Source organism: Solanum verrucosum, unplaced genomic scaffold, assembly GCF_900185275.1.
Source record: "Solanum verrucosum unplaced genomic scaffold, falcon-dt-bn FXZP01000212.1, whole genome shotgun sequence".
NCBI classification, from domain to species: domain Eukaryota; kingdom Viridiplantae; phylum Streptophyta; class Magnoliopsida; order Solanales; family Solanaceae; genus Solanum; species Solanum verrucosum.
Window position 1 is genome coordinate 1,100,301 of NW_026020038.1, and position 18,089 is coordinate 1,118,389.

An 18,089-nucleotide genomic window follows, 5' to 3' on the forward strand; every position below is an offset into this window, starting at 1 on the left:
ACTAGATTTATGAAATTGTTTGTTAAAATGAGACTTAATCTTGTGCTTAATCTAGGAGCTTGGTTAGAGATATGAGTGAGTTTTTGGGTCTAGGATAGGCACATAATAATTTGGGTGTCTATGAACTCACGTGCTTACAAATAATGCATGATTGGTAGATTGGGAACGTTCTGAAGCTTTGCGAAAAAGGGAAGGAAAAATCTTGAGGATTTGTGACACGTGTTCGGCATTCAAGGTATGTTAAGACTTTTAGACTTTGTTGAACGACGTTTTCCTAATTTAAAGATTAAAAAATGGAATAGACAATGGGTAAGGGTGAAAGATGGGGGTCTCGTACCAATGATGTGACGGGCATTGGTACGAGTACCAGTGTTATAAAGGGAAAGTCTATTACTATAGAATGCGGATTTTAATCCGAGAATGTCAAAGCATATAGACATTAGCTGATATATTATTGACTGATTATTTGTGTGATTGTGTTCTTATTTGAACCCGTATACTTGTGATGGTAGAGGTGGTTATGTAATATGTTGATACTTGATTGATAGAGATACATTATCATCCCCTTTATTTGAGATTATATTGTGCACATGCATTGACATGAGATTGAGTATAAGTTGGGCACGTTGAGATCGTCCGTGCTAGGGATGTTGAGATGCTAAGATTTTAATTTGGGCACGTGGAGACCGTCCGTGCGGAAATTATTTGATTTTATGATAGTGCGTTGAGATTGTCCGAACAGACACGTGGAGATCATTCGTGTCGGTATATGGACCTCGCGAGTCCCCTATGGGTCATGAGCTCTTGATGTTTTTTAGAGGAGTATCATGTATATACGATTGATAGAGTACTTAGTATTCTGAGGCATATCATTCCATGGTGTCATATTGCATTGCATCTCATGACATCCTTCATTTTGATGATTATGTGTTTTATTGGTGGTTGGAAAGTACTTGTTATTTGATTACCTATATTTGATGAAACTTGACTCGTAATTATAATATAGACTTGTATAAATAAATAACAGATTTTCCTTATATGAACTCCTGTCACTACTTCTTCGTTGTCGGTCTATGAGATATACTGGGTACACGTGATTTTGTACTCGTACTACACTTGTTGCACTCTTTTGTGGTGCAGATTCGATTCCGAGTACGAGCACATCTCGTGGAGCTGTTTGAGTCCGAGCTTGGAGTACTTTGGAGTTGTGGTGAGCTGATTGGCTGTTCCGTGGCCCACACCTCCCTCTACCTTTTATTTATTCTGTTATTTAGTATTCAGACAGAATATCCCTTATGTTTGGATTGTGCTTTAGTTTCAAACTTGCATCATATTTAGAGGCTCTTGTACTTATGACACCAATTCTTGGGGTGGTATTTTAGCTTTCCGCATTTCATATTTGTAAAGAACCCAATGTTGGAGATTTTTTACTTAGTATTTACCTTTTACCTCTTAGTTAGTTAATTAGAATTGGTAAATATGTTTGGTTGGCTTACCTATTCGTTGGGAACATAGGTGCTATCACGACTTGTGAATTTGGGTCGTGAGAATACATTTCTTTTAATATTGCCAGTTCTTTTTCTAGTTCTATTATTTTAGTATTGTTTACTTCTTCTAATTGTTGTACTTCTTTTTTTGCTTGTTGTTTTATTTTTTCAATTTCCGTTTTTCTATCTATTTCTTCATTTTCTTTTGTTATTCCTATCATAGGAGTTAAACTATCTTCTAGTTTTACCGTTTCTTTTTCTAACATTAAATTTATATTGTCACCTACTTTCTTGTATCTTCTTCCTATATTAGAAAATATTATCTTTATTTTTAATCTGTCATAGTTTTCATATATATTTTCGTCTATAGCATATTCTTCTTTATTCATTTATAGATTGTGTTGAAGTTTATATTCTAAACTTTCTATCTGTATCTGTAGATATAAAATAGTTTTCCTTTGTGCTACTATAGATTTTTTACAAGTTTCTGCGAATATATTACTGTTAAGTCTACTTTGCCTATGTGCTAATTCTTGTCTTTTCACTATAATTATTTTAGTAAGTTTTTGTCTATATTCGTTATTCTCGTTATTCATTGTATTTTTAAATATTGAATATATTTGTATTCTATTTTAGATATATTATCTATTAATTGATCTAATTTGTCGTTATCAGGTTTGTGATATTGAATTGTTTGTATTCTGGATATAATTTGTTTAATTTTTCTCTTATATTTCTTAACTTTCTACTAGTATGTTTCTTCTTATATTTCATAACTCTCTTTTCATCCATGGTTCTGATACCATTTTTCTTTGCGGAATTTATTTTACTGGTAGATGATAAATTCATGATATACTAAGATATTTTTGGTAGTGATGTAGGTGAGGGATTCATGACATATTTGGTAGGTGTACCATATTTGGTAGGTGAGGAATCCATTTTAAAGATTTTATTATAATATTCGTTTGCTAAGTGTTTTAATATTGATATCTATTTAATATTATTTATGATATATTCTAGATATAACATATCTTGGATTCTTAGGTACAATATAAATTATTTTCCATTAATTGTTCTAATAGTTTTATATTTTCCGTAGCTTCTGTCCAATATTGTAAATATTTGTAGTTCATTTTACTCTGAATTTATTTCTAAATCATACCATTCTATTCTTCGAGGTCTAAATCACGTAGATCTATTTCATACCATTGTTGGTTTAATATATTTTCTGATTCGTTATCATTGAATATTTTTTCCCATATGATTCTTCTTAATTCAATTATCTCTATACCTTTAAGTATATATAGGATTAAAGTTTCAAAGTTTTTTATTTTTTCATCATGCATGTATGTAGTCATGTTCTTTATCATGCAGGTTTTTATTTTCAATTATTCCTTCCTATCATATTCATAATTTATTAAATTCATATTAGATCATTATGAACTAGATTATCTGTTTATCATGTTCTCCTGTCACTACTAGTATCGTACTTTAGCGGATATTTCCTTCTTATCAGCGTCTCAACTTTGTTTACTCCCCTAAACGGCTTTCCTTGCCTACTGGTTTCAACATTAGAATGACATAGTATAGAAGTTTTCTCCCTGTTTCCAGTATGCTAATAAACTAGAAATCATGATTCAAATAATTCTAATACATAATAACTAACATAAATTTATTCAATAATATATATGATATTCAGGAATATATGAAATTAGTTCTGCATATTTTTTGAATAATATACCTTTGCCTCTTGCTTATCCATGATATCTGAAGGTTATTCCATTATCTAGTAAGTATTTAAATATTTGAGAGAGTGTTTTTTAAGAAAGCTTCATTTATTCCCGACTTGCGTATTATGTTACATATACCTTCCTTTATATAGAAAGGAATTTCTATCCTATGTCTACAGTAGTGCACAGTAATGCACGTACTATACTACTTACTGCACACTTACTTTATTATAATGCATACCTACCATTCATACACTTATCCTATTAATAATGCACACCACCTACTATTCATACACTTGTCATTATTATTAATGCACACCATACCTACCACTTTTAATATGCACATGCATACTACTCTACTTGTTGACTAATTTACACTACACTTTCTTACAATAAGACTAATAATTTACAATAATGCTCCTACTTTATCACTTTATACTATTTACTTTTGGCTTTTTTGGCCAAATATGTCTTCTTTGCCTAATCTCTTTAGTTGTTGCTATCTTCTTTATCTTCTTATCTCTTTAGACTTTATTCTAGCTGGACATCTGGAATCACATTGTCTTCTCCATTACATTTTGTACATAGATGATCAGGGTATTTGTGTCCAATTAGCTTGCAATATCTGGTTAATAGTTCTGACGAAATAAATCCTGCTTTGAGTGCTCTTGTCGTAGGTCTTTCTTCTGGTTTTAATAATGATAAAATCCATTTCTGGACTTCATCCATATCTGCTTTCCTTAGTTCTCTTGAATTTGAATATATCACTAATTGGTCTCTAGAGTAGTAACTCCATATAACATTTCCGTTTAAAAAATTATTTGCTAGCTCTTGTATAATAGTTGATATACCAATTATTCTTTTATTGGCGTAAAAACTTGGTATCTCTATTTTTCGTATTTCTTCCTGTTGTCCAATATCTTCAGGTATAATCATATCTTTGGTTAGTCCTATTTTAATAACTTGAATTAGGGGTTTTATCTCTTTGTATAATATCTCCACTAGTGCTATATAAAACGTTACATAAAATAAATTTCCCTTGGTAACTCTTTTATATGTAATGAATGTCTTGTGTAGTTCTGTTATTCCACTTATTTCTTCTCCATCGTATGTGTATACGGTATTTAATAGTCCATAATTGTAACATGTCCTTACTAAATTGGCATTAGTTTTTGGCTGTGCGATTAGCTTGTTATAACCTTGTAATTTTTGGGTTAGGTAGTCTTGACTTGGTTCTTTGGTTGTAGTGGATCTAGGATTACGGTTTAAATAGGTTTGGACTTTGTATATATTTTCAATATATGTTCTCGTGACATGGTTACATAATTTTTTCTCATTTTGTTGGTTATCTGCATAGGTAGAGGTTTGTGGTTCCATAGTCAATATGTTTCTTGGCATTTTTTGGAGTAAATGTTTTTTTCAAATAGTTGATTTAAGTTTGTATTCTTATGTTGTTTCTCACTAACTTGTTTACTTGTACCTGCAGTTGTATTTAAACAAATATTATGGGTTTTAAGGTGTTTCCCAACGTCACCTTTTAGCTCTGGATTTTTAAAGTCTTCCGATTAACTTAGCTCCGCATTTTTACAGTCATGTGGCTGACTTGTATTAGCTTTAGACTTCAGATTATCTTCATTAGTCTTTAGCTTTTGTATCTCATTGTCCATACGGTCCACTTTTATACAAAGTGTAGTAATGGCTTTGAGTATATCTTCAATTGTATTTTCTTTCTCAGTCTGAGTAGCTTTGTCTTGATAAGTAATCTGTATTTTAAGACTCCTCCATAACTTTTTTCACTGGCGTCTGATTCTACTATATAAGTAAATATTTTGTTTTCATCCGGAAAATATAGTTTAGGTAGGTTCTTACATAATAGTTTTATTTTTTGTATTTGTGTTTGATCTTTTTTATCAAACTGGTATTCTACATCTTTCTTTAATTTTTGTTGTAATAGTTTTAAATTCCTTGCTAATTTTGGTATGTATTCGCTTACTTGATTTACTAGTCCTAGAAATGATTGTAATTTCTTTTTTGTATCTAGTTGTTCATTTGAGTTAATTATATTTTGTACTATATGTGTTTGCATTTTAATTCCATTTTTATCTATTTGTATTCCTAAAAATTCTATTTGCTTTTTCATTATGTCTGCTTTCTTTTTGCTTAGACTTATGCCTGAATATTCTATAATATGTATAAATTTTTCTAATAATCTTATATATTCATCTTGTGTTTTGGAATATAGTAATATATCATCAATATATACTACAGAATTTTCTAATTGTTTAAAATAGTTATCCATAAAGTGTTGATATCTACCTGGTGTATTTTTATATCCAAATGGTAATACATTCCATTCATAAAATCCTTGTGGTACTGTAAATGCTGTAAGTTTTTTAGATTCATCTTCTAACTTTAAGTGGTAAAATCCTGAATTGCAGTCAAATTTACTAAAGTAATTATATCCTTGTATTTGTCTTATCTTTAATATTTTATTTGGTATTGGGTAATTATATGTTTTAGTTTTTGCATTTAAATTTCTATAATCAATAACCATTCTACTTTTTCCTCTTTTTTGTTCACTATGTTTATTTACTATAAATGTCGGCTTGTATGCTTGCTATTGCTTTCTTGTGTATACCCTTTTTCTAGTAATTCACTTATATGTATCTTTTATTCTGTTAAATTATTAAAATTATATTTTAATGGTTTTTGAGCTATTATACTATTATTATCAATTAGCTCATTTTTTATTTTTGTTTTATGTTATCCTTGTAAAAGATCTTCACTATATAATAATTCTAACTTATCTTGAATTATTTTTACTTTATCTATAGAGAATATAATTAATTCTATTTTAGGGTCTTCTTCTTTTATATATTCTAATTTTTGTGTAATTTTTTCACTACCTTTTATCCATTCTGTTGTTTTTTGTTTTTTGTTACTCACTCTTTTTGCGCCTATTTTTTGTTTACATGGTGTTGTGAACCATCAGTGTGTTTTTGTTATTATATGTGGGTATAATTTTTCTAAAAATGGCATTCCTAATAGCATATCTTTTGTTGTAAGTTCAAAGTTATACATTTCTTCTATAGTTAATATCTTATCCCATATTTGTATTTTTATATTTTTTGCCTTATGTGTGATCATGCTTCCTTCATTATTAAATCATGTTACTACTATCGGTGTTTTTAATTTTTTCCATTTATCTTCTGGTAAGCAATTGTATTTACATATATTAGTTTCTGCTCCTGTGTCTATCATTGGTGTATAATATCTGTTGTAATATCCTTCTATTATTATCTTTGCAGGTCTATATATTTTCATATTTTTATCATAAGAAAGTTCTTTTTATTATTATCTTTATATTATTATAATTTATTGTTAACTGTTTATTTTCTAAATTATATGGTTTTACTTGTTCTAACCATTTTATTTCTAAAGTGATATTTTTATCTCCTTGATATATTTTAAACTTTATTACTATTGGTACTCCTCCAATGATTATTTTCTTTTCTGTAGTTTGTTCGGTATATATTAATGCCTTTGGTAGTTCAGGGAATGATTGTTCAGTAGTAATTATCTCATCTTTTGTTACTAGTTCTCTTGTAATATAGTTTTCTTCTTGTCCTGTATTTATTAATATTAGATATTTTCGTTGTTCCATTACTCCTGTTATGTAGTAATGATATGGTTCTATTTCTTCTTCTATTGATTTTTGTGGAGTTTTATCTATTCTTCTTGAGGTACTCATTTTTGATGATATTTGGGGTATTTCATAGTTTATTCTTTTTGGTGTACTTAGTCTTTCTTTTACTACTTCTAAATCTTCTTCTATATCAATCTCATTATAAATATAATCATTATTATCTATGACTGTAACTATCCTTTCAAAAGGATCTTCTATTTTTATTTTTTTTATTTTATTTTTTGCTGTTATTTTATGTTTTGTTGTTAAAACATATAAGTTTTTACATCTAGCTGTAAATATTTTACTTCCTGGGCTAGTTTTATCCCTGACATTTTCCAATATAATACTAGTGATTTATCTATGTTTCTGTCATTTATTGCTACTGAGTAGTTAACACTTATTATAAATTTAAATTTTTGGTATATGAGATTACCTTTTACTGCACTTATTATACTTTTTTCTTTGGGTTGTATAATTCTATCGTCCGCTAAGTATATTTCTATGGATGTATCTATTCCTTCTCTAAAACATGCTTTTATTAGTATTTATGTTCCTCCTAAATGTACATATTTAATTGGATTTTTAGCCTTAATATCTTGTATTTCTTTATTTATTATTCGTTTGTTTATTATTGGTATTTTAGCCTTTCCTTTGGTGTATTTGCAATCTATGATATGTTATCTTTGACTTACTACATAATATTCTTCTTTTTGTCGTTTAAACCAATTTCTTATTGTTGGTATTTCGAATATTTTTTCTACGCTTAGGTCTAATTCTTTTTCTTTTATTATCAAATATTATTTTTTGTTCGGAAGATTCTTCATTTTGGTATTCTTCTTTAGTTATTATTTGTATATCTTTTTCAGTCATTCGTCATATTATAGAATTCATTGTCTAATTCTATTTCTATATCATTATCTATTTCATATATGCTATCTTCACTTTCTAATTCATAATCTATGTACTCTATCTGCGTATATTTTTCATCGTCTATTATTATTTCTGATATTTATTTTTTCTTTGGATCTTTAGGCAATTTACAATCTCTAGCTATATGTCCTAATTTTCCACAATTATAACATGTACATTCCGTTAGTTTTCTTTTTGGTCTATAAGGTCTTTTGGTTTTGTAGTTTTTTACATAGTATCTTCTTCTTGGTTTTTTATATTTATATTTTGATCTGTATTTTTTGTTATATTTTTTTATAGTATTTGTTCGTACAACCAAATTAGGGTGCCGTTTTATTTTTGCAACATGCTAAGTTTTTTACTAGTATTTTTTCCATTTTTATTTCTTCTTTATGTTTTTCACATAGTTCTATAAACCATCGTTGTAAAAAATTTATTCTAGTATCTGTTAATCCTGCTTCATTCCAACTTTTTATTACTTTTGAATTAAAAGGTTCTGGTAATTTTGTAAAATATAATTTTCTTATTTCCTTACTTTCTTCTGTGTTATATGTTCCTTTATAATAATATTCTCTAAATTCACATGTATATTCATCTATATAACACATATTACATATTGCTAATTTTGTCATTAGATTCCGATTTATGATTTTTTCTTTATTTTGTTCTTCTACTTCTGTTGTCATACTACTAAATTCATTTCTTATAGCTACTTCGTACTTATATAATATTTCCATAGTTGTAGTAGCTAATTCACCATTAGATTTTTTATTACTTCTTAGAGTTTTTAAATTTTCATCTGATAAATTTTGTAGCCATAATTTTGTTGTTCCTATAAGTGTTCTTTCTATATATCCTGGTGTTTCTGTCATTCCTATTTTGTTATCTATTAATTGTTTTGATATATATCTCATCCATAATTGGATTGTTTTATTTATATCTGCTACACAATCTAAATCTAAAAAATCATGTTGTTCAGTTATTGGTTTAGGTATCCATTTTTTATTTAATCTTTTATCCCATATAGTTTTTTCTTTATCATATTGTCCATAGTTTGCATTATAATATTTTAATTTTTTTGGGTTTTTTATTCCTAATGTACTAGGTTTTTCATCCATGTCTACATCTCCTGTATTTACTTCTAAATTCTTTGTATTATCTATGTTTGCTAAAAGTTCCGTATATGTTTCGCTTGTTTCCGAATGTTGTTCATCTAGATCATCGTTATTTATTTCATCAATTCTTATTTTAGGTAGTTTATCTTGGTTATTTTCTTCTTTTTCTTCTAGTTCTTCTTCTAATTGCAATTTTTCTTTAAATTTATTTATCTCATTTGCTAATTTTGTTTTTTGTTCTTTTTCTTTTTGTTTAATTTCATACATTTCTTTTAATATTGCCAGTTCTTTTTCTAGTTCTATTATTTTAGTATTTTTTACTTCTTCTAATTGTTGTACTTCCTTTTTTGCTTGTTGTGTTATTTTTTCAATTTCCGTTTTTCTATCTATTTCTTCATTTTCTTTTGTTATTCTTATCATAGCAGTTAAACTATCTTCTAGTTTTACCCTCTTTTTTTTCTAACATTAAACTTATATTGTCACGTATTTTCTTGTATCTTCTTCCTAGCTTAGAAAATATTATTTTTATTTTTAATCCGTCATAGTTTTCATATATTTTTTCGTCTATGGCATATTCTTCCTTATTCATTTATAGATTGTGTTGAAGTTTATATTCTAAACTTTCTATCTGTATCTGTAGATATAAAATAGTTTTCTTTTGTGCTACTATAGATTTTTTACAAGTTTCTGCGAATATATTATTGTTAAGTCTACTTTGCCTATGTGCTAATTCTTGTCTTTTCACTATAATTATTTCAGTAAGTTTTTGTCTATATTCTTTATTCTCGTTATTCATTGTATTTTTAAATATTGAATATATTTATATTCTATTTTAGATATATTATCTATTAATTGATCTAATTTGTCGTTATCAGTTTTTATGATAATGAGTTGTTTGTATTCTAAATATAATTTGTTTAATTTTCTTCTTATTTTTCATAACTTTCTACTAGTATGTTTCTTCTTATATTTCTTAACTTTCTTTTCACCTGATTTCCTTCACAAAGAGGCCTTTGTTTGTTTCCTAGCAGTTGCAAAAATTTCATTGGGAGGTTAGTTTTTTTTCCCTATTGTCATTCCATTCATTCATTTTCATGGTGTGAATACATCAGCCTACAGTAGGTTGATGTAATATGTATTTCTAATACATTAGCCTACCTTAGAGTGATGTAATAAGTATGTCAGGTACTTAAGCATGCAAAAATGAAGTATTTTCATGTAAGAAACATCTAACATGTTATTAAGGTACCATATTAAAGTGCACTCAATAGTTTATCTTCTAAAAAGATGCTTATTTTCAATATGTTGCAATTTTGGAGCTGTAGGAAGATCTTTCATCATGTAGCATTATGGGAGTTATTTAAGGTGCGTAACTTACCCAGTTCGTTATTTATTCTTTTGCCACTATTTGAATTTTGAGTGTCATGAGGCTTTATAGAATTTATTATTCTGGTGGAAGGTTTGTCTCTTTTCCATGTCACTTCGTTTTTAGTACAGAAGAAAAAATTATCCCTTACTTTTATCCACTTGCAGGGAGGTTTATATATGAACTCTATACTTATTACAATGATCCGAGAGTTAACTATTTCTTAATCACTCTATTGCCTATTCGTTCAGCTCCAAAACCAACTTGTCTTTGAATCAATAACTCAATTTGCACTTTGCAGAAAGATAAACAAATATTATTTTGAATGATTATCTTCAATGGTCTTATGCTATACATGAATAAGAATAGTTGTGATTCATTCTATGTGTGCTTTAGCTTTCATTAATATTAGTAAGTGGCATTGATAAGATTTACTTTCTTTCTAGCTTGTTGAAACATGCAACTTTCGGATAGTGCATTTAAACCTTTAGGTGGAGCGTCGTCGTCGTCTTTTTTCGAGGGTCTGTCTATCTATAACATAGTTGAGGAAAATAACTCCCTATGCATGTTTCTTTGGTTAGTAAATTTATAAGAATATGATTGTTCACTTTCAAATATTTTATCTTATCTAGTGAGAATTTTTCATTTTTAATAGTTTATACACATTAATTTGCCTAGGATTATCTCATTTAGGAGGTCAGGGACTCATCGGAACCCAATTTTCTTGTCTTGCTTCTGATATTTTCTATATCTGGTAAGGATACTAAATTTTATTCAAGTTATGTTACCACCATGACATGCTATATTCAACGTTTTACCAACAGTTCTTTTTTTGTTGTTACAAGTGTACCTTAACTTCATCTATTATGTTTAGTAATAGACAAAGGTCTTAATATGTGGATCCAGAAGTACTGTCTTGTCAACTGAGTCCTTTTCTTCCAGTAAGCTATTGTTCATCTATAATTACATTGTTTCTTTGTTTTTCTCTTGTTTTTGTGACCATATTTATTGCTATACTACAATGATAGTGGTATTTTGAGAGAGTTATTTTAGATCTTTAATTTGTTGAATGAGAAAAAATAAGAGACACATACAAAACTAACATGGATTTTTATATTTGTACAACTCACAAATTTAAAATTTGATGAACCTTGAAGAAACCGCAGAGCACATATATGTGACTGGAATAGTTAAAAGAAGTTGAAGAACAAGAAAGATATATTTTTCTATCTTGTTTGAATTTGTTTAATGATGTACCAAGTGCATGTTACAAAATATTTTCATTTTGTTGGGAGTTAACTGGTACAACTTTATTTAATTTAGATAAATATATTTTTCTATTTTAATTCTCACTTCTTCTTAATTAACTATGGAAGTTCATATATATCTCACTACAAGAATGATTACTATTTAGTTTTTATACACTTTTTATAGTAACAAGCATATAATTAACACATTTTTGGTTGTCAAAATTTAGTACACAATTAGCAAACGTAGAATCTGATTGCGTAAATAAGTTATAACAACCGGATTAGCTATTGTAATTAATGGCTTTTAGTGATTGGAATGACCATTAACGAAAGGAAAATTTTGTCGTTAAAATGAGAAATAACGACCGTATTTTTTGTTGTCGCTAAAGTCTGTTAACGACCGGATTGTAAATTCGGGTGTTAAAAGTACAAAGCTTTTAGCGATCGGTGACGACCGGATTTCTTCCAATTGCTATTGACTAATAGCAACCGGATCTAGACTTTTAGAGACTGCATTTTCCATCGTTAAAGACCTTTTTTCTTGTAGTGATGTTATTGAGGTACCATATATTAAAGCGCACTCAATAGTTTATCTTCTAAAAAGATGCTTATTTTTAATATGTTGCATTTCTGGAGCTGTAGGAAGATCTTTCATCAGGTAGCATTATGGGAGTTACCTAAGGTGCCTAACTTACCAGTTCGTTATTTATTCTTTTGCCACTATTTGAATTTTGAGTGTCTTGAGGCTTTATAAAATCTATTATTCTGGTGAAAGGTTTGTCTCTTTTCCATGTCACTTCTTTTTTAGTACAGAAGAAAAAATTGTCCCTTACTTTTATCCACTAGCAGGGAGGTTTACATATGAACTCTATACTTATTACAATGATCCGAGAGTTAACTATTTCTTAATCACTCAATTGCCTATTCGTTCAGCTCCAAAACCAACTTGTCTTTGAATCAATAACTCAATTTGCACTTTGCAGAAAAATAAACAAATATTATTTGAATGGTATTTTCAATGGTCTTGTGCTATACATGAATAAGAATAGTTGTGATTCATTCTATGTGTGCTTTAGCTTTCATTAATTTCAATAAGTGGCATTGATAAGATTTTCTTTCTTTCTAGCTTGTTGAAACATGCAACTTTTGGACACTGCATTTAAACCTTTAGGTGGAGCGTCGTCGTCGTCTTTTCTCGAATGTCTGTCTATCTATAACATAGTTGAGGAAAATTACTGCCTATGTATGTTTCTTTGGTTAGTAAATTTATAAGGATATGATTGTTCGCTTCCAAATATTTATCTTATCTAGTGAGAATTTTTCATTTTTAATAGTTTATACACATTAATTTGCCTAGGATTATCTCATTTAGGAGGTCAGGGACTCACCGGAACCCAATTTTCTTGTCTTGCTTCTGATATTTTCTATATCTGGTAAGGATACTAAATTTTATTCAAGTTATGTTACCACCATGACATGCTATATTCAACGTTTTACCAACAGTTCTTTTTTTGTTGTTACAAGTGTACCTTAACTTCATCTATTATGTTTAGTAATAGACAAAGGTCTTAATATGTGGATCCAGAAGTACTGTCTTGTCAACTGAGTCCTTTTCTTCCAGTAAGCTATTGTTCATCTATAATTACATTGTTTCTTTGTTTTTCTCTTGTTTTTGTGACCATATTTATTGCTATACTACAATGATAGTGGTATTTTGAGAGAGTTATTTTAGATCTTTACTTTGTTGAATGAGAAAAAATAAGAGTACTCATACAAAATTGACATGGATTTTTATATTTGTACAAATCACAAATTTGAAATTTGATGAACCTTGAAGAAAGCGCAGAGCACATATATATATGTGACTCGAATAGTTAAAAGAAGTTGAAGAACAAGAAAGACATATTTTTCTATCTTGTTTGAATTTGTTTAATGATGTACCAAGTGCATGTTACGTAATAATTTCATTTTGTTGGGAGTTAACTGGCATAATGTTATTTAATTTAGATAAATATAATTTTCTATTTTGATTCTTACTTCTTCGTAATTAACTATGGAAGTTCATATATATCTCACTGCAAGAATGATTACTATTTAGTTTTTATACACTTTTTATTGTGACAAGCATTTAATTATCACATTTTTGGTTGTCAAAATTTAGTACACAATTAGCAAACGTAGAATCTGATTGTGTAACTAAGTTATAACACCCGGATTTTCTATTGTAATTAATGGCTTTTAATGATTGGAATGACCATTAACGAAAGGAAATTTTTGTCGTTAAAATGAGAAATAACGACCATATTTTTTGTTGTTGCTAAAGTCTTTTAACGACCGGATTGTAAATCCAGATGTTAACTTTTAACGACAAAGCTTTTAGCGACCGGTGACTATCGGATTTCTTCCGGTTGCTATTGACTAATAGCAACCAGATCTAGACTTTTAGCGACCACATTTTCCGTCGTTAAAGACCTTTTTCTTGTAGTGGACCCAAAGTCGGCAAGAGTTCTATGCCAATGTTAGAGGGAGGGATCTAGAACTCTATGGCCATGATTGGGTTTGTTGAAAATCTCACCCATAAAGGGTGTTATGAAGTTTGGGAAGAAGGGGAAACTTAATCCTCGGTTTGTGGGTCGTTATGAGATTGTAAGGCGTGTCGGCAAGGTTGCATATGAGTTAGAATTGCCAAATGAGTTGGTGTTGGTGCATCCGGTGTTTCATTACTTAATGTTGAAGAAATATATTGGGGATCCATCAACCATTGTTCCCTTAGAGGGTTTAGAGATTAAGGAGAATATCGCTTATGAACACTACAAGAAACTGGGTCTTTAGCGAAAGAAAATGTAGTCGTTGAAGGTGTAAATCTAGTCGTTATTAGTCACTTACGACCGGAAAGAAATTGGTTGTCGCCCGTCGTTAGTAGCTTTGATGTTAAAAGTAGACGACCAAATTCTAGCCCGGTCGTTAAGAAATCTTTAGTGACGGAAGAATAATGGGTCGTTAGATCTCTTTTTGCGATCACACTTTCCCTTCGTTAATTTTTATTTTGGTCGTAGATAACTTCAGAAAGAAATATTATAGGATCTTTTAGAGACTGGAATCCTTTCATTGATTTATCTTATCAACAATTAACAATCAAATTTCCCTTCATTGATATTTTTAAAAAATAAATATTATTAAATGGAAATTAGTTACATTTTGTCCCTTGTTATTGATAATTCAAAACCATTATTTCATATGTAATTGTACAAAATTTCACAACTTATAAAATAGAGTCAATAATATAAATAGAAGATAATATAAGCATCGTACGTAGTTAATTACATAAAACAAAGAGGTTTTAAAAATCATGCTAAAAGAAAACTAAGAATCTAGAATATATATGTAGAGATCGTAATTAGTATTTTTAAGCAAATAGCCTAGATAATTAATTAACTTCTTTCTCCTCAACTTGTTCATCTGCTAACATCTTGAATTGTTTTTCAACTCACTCCAAACTTGAAGATCCTTCGTGACTTCAAAATCTTGATCATCGATCCGTTGCAAGGATAAAAGCTCTCATTAGTTAGTTAAATAGTTCCTGTAATTCAGGTGCATAAATGTAGAAGTTATATATATGTAATTACTCATAATGTACCCATTCATTTCAAATGCAAATTTTTTCAGTGTTGAATGATTTGTAGTTTCCAGGTACTAATTCATCTTCATTAATTGGACTTTCAGTATTCGAACTTCGAAGGGACAAAGACAATGGGAAAAGTAGAAAAAATGTTCAAGCATGGCGAGTTTCCGAAGTGCAAGTACTTCAACATGTATTAGAAATGCTCCTCTCTTAATAAATGCAAAACCTGCTTTAGTATGAAAACTAAGGATTTCAATAGTTACTGTGATCTACAATGGGAATTTTTTCGAAGCCATTCAAAACTCTGTGAATTCTTTCTTGATGAGTCCAAAAACTAAGAAATCTTTCTGCCAATATTGTCATGCTATCTATGTGCACTTTTCATGTAGATATACCCTGACATGAGCTTAATCTACTGTTTGGCAACATGGTATGATCAACTTAATCTACTGTTTAATCTTTCTGCCAATATTGTCATGTTATTGGATACAATGGTGTTCAACTATGGCAACATGGTATGATCAACTTAATCTACTGTTTGGCAATAAAAAATATGGTATGATCAGCTCAATCTTATGGCATATACATATTAGCAAGCTTATTCCTAACCTGAAAAATACTTTGTTTCACATTAACAAACTTACTAACGTGTAAAATGATTCAACCTGTATTTTGTTCACTTGAGGATGGTGGTGATGAAGGATCTCTAAAGAATGCATTTTCAAACATTTCACATCTCTTTTCTATTTTATCCATGCGTCTTTTCATTGAATCATTTTCTTTTCGACTCGCATTCAGTTCTTCTAACAGAGCAGTCTTTTCCTTTCGACTCACATTTAGCTGTTCTAACAGTGCATTTTTTGCGGAGCTACCTTCTCTCAAATCTTTAATGGTAATACCGCCACCAAATCCAACAATACGACTCTTTCTCTGAGTTCCGAAGCATCTCTCTACTACATCTATATTAGTTCCTTAATTTCTTCCTGTAAAATACAAGAAAATTTAAAGATAGTGCAATATATTAAATAAAAAGTATGTAAAATGGAAATTGCTAAATGAACATATGTATTTTTTATTGGTTTCAGGTTCGAGAAGCTTGTTGTCCTTCTTACGAGTCTCAAAGAAGATAGTCGCCAAGTTCGGTGGATTACCATGCTTGCCTCCCTTCACATTCAAACAAGCAGTCATATACTTAAAATGAACAGGAGCTTTCTTAATAGGATTAGAAGAATCACATATGTACCAATTCATAAATTATCTCTCTAATCGGCTTGCTGCCCGTACAGTGAGGCATACTCAACTTAGACCTGTTCATTGTATTTCGCATACTTGTTTCCTATATTAATAACACATCAGCAACATTATAATACATAATTTAAATGGCTCGTTAATAGCTATCCTACCTTAAATTTTTCAGATAGAAAATGCTCTTTGACCAACCATTCCCAATCACTCTTGTCGACCCCCTCTGGCACATCTTTTAGAACCGTTTGCAATGGCTTAGACTTCACATTCATGTGTAGCGATCCTCTCCAATTGTTCCATCCTGCTCCATAGGTCATTAATTTAAGGATAGAATTTCCCGAGCTTTAGTAAGTAATTCATTTTTTGTTAGTGGATTGAGTTTATTTCAATGTTTTATTAGCAAGGGAGCGAGGACAAAGCTTTACATATGTGGGATCTCCGAGAAGGTGTGCTGAAAAGAGAACTTTGAATGGAAAAAGTAAAGATTCAAAAAATACAGAGTATGATCTGAATGAACTCACACAAAATAGTAGCTGTGTTACTTTGGGGTTAGATCCAATGGAAGATGATATTACTCTCCCTCAAGATGAAGTTGAAGTGATGCAAGACACACAGACAAGTAAAACAGGTATATAACTCTCTAAAGTGTTGAAACTTCTTCATTGTTTATAGATTGAGATTCTTTAATGATTAACTTGTGGCAAAACCTGTAGGTTTATGTGAATTTGACAAGGTAAAAAAGGTTAGAGGACCAAATTTGTGTAAAGTTGTTACAGGACTCAAACCTGGAGAAAAGCTTAGAGTAACTTTTTACCACAATCGAGTTGTTGGGGATCATCATGCTTTATTTTCGAGACACTTAGGTTCCTTAGTTCATGATCGTAATATGTGTCCTTTGCGAGTACACTCATGGACAGACATCAAAGAAGCTAAATTGGAACACATGCGGGGAGCTGTCACGGTAAGAATTTAAATTACCACTGATTGAACTGTATTTCTTGAATCTTGTTGCTGGTTCATTTCTTTTAAATCAAGTGCAGCAACTTGGTTAACATATCAATAAGAGCTTCATTTATGTTGCAGAAGTTTAATGTTTGCAAAAATATTACATGGTGTAAAATATCAACCTGCTAATGTAATTAGTAATAGTTTCCAAATATGTACCCTACATAGCAGTCACCTCACAACTGATATCTGATACTTTACAAACTGATATCAAATGTCATTGAAATATTGTTCATAGAATCAAAGTTGTATCACTTTTCTGCTTTAGCGAGGTTGACAGTAATAACTATATTTTTTATTTCATAAAATCAGTTCTCGACTTCTTTCCAAATAGTTCACTACTTCATTCCAAACATTTTTCTTTGATGTGACACTGTTTTAAGAGACTGCAAAGTATGATTTTCATCTCGTCTTCTACTTTTCTTCATTCTTTCTTATGATATGATAATTGTCTATTGTCTGCAATTGTCCCTCTATTTTCCATAACCTGCAATTATCCCTCTGTTCTTATGCTCCGTTAATTGTCTATTGTCTGCAATTGTTCCTCTGTTTTGTCGAGAACCTGTCGCTCTATTTTCCCCATAACCTGCAATTGACTCTCTTGTTTAATGACATCTGCTAAATATATTAGGAAAAATTTGATAGTGATGACATGAATGGTCATAGACATCA

The 18,089-nt window shown here is 29.8% G+C and overlaps 1 pseudogene; it reads left to right on the plus strand.

Annotated features, from left to right (window-relative positions):
* The window catches only part of LOC125821650 (homeobox-leucine zipper protein ROC6-like), an 18,704-nt pseudogene extending 3,016 nt beyond the window's left edge, over positions 1-15,688 (plus strand).
* The last annotated feature ends 2,401 nt before the right edge of the window (positions 15,689-18,089 follow it).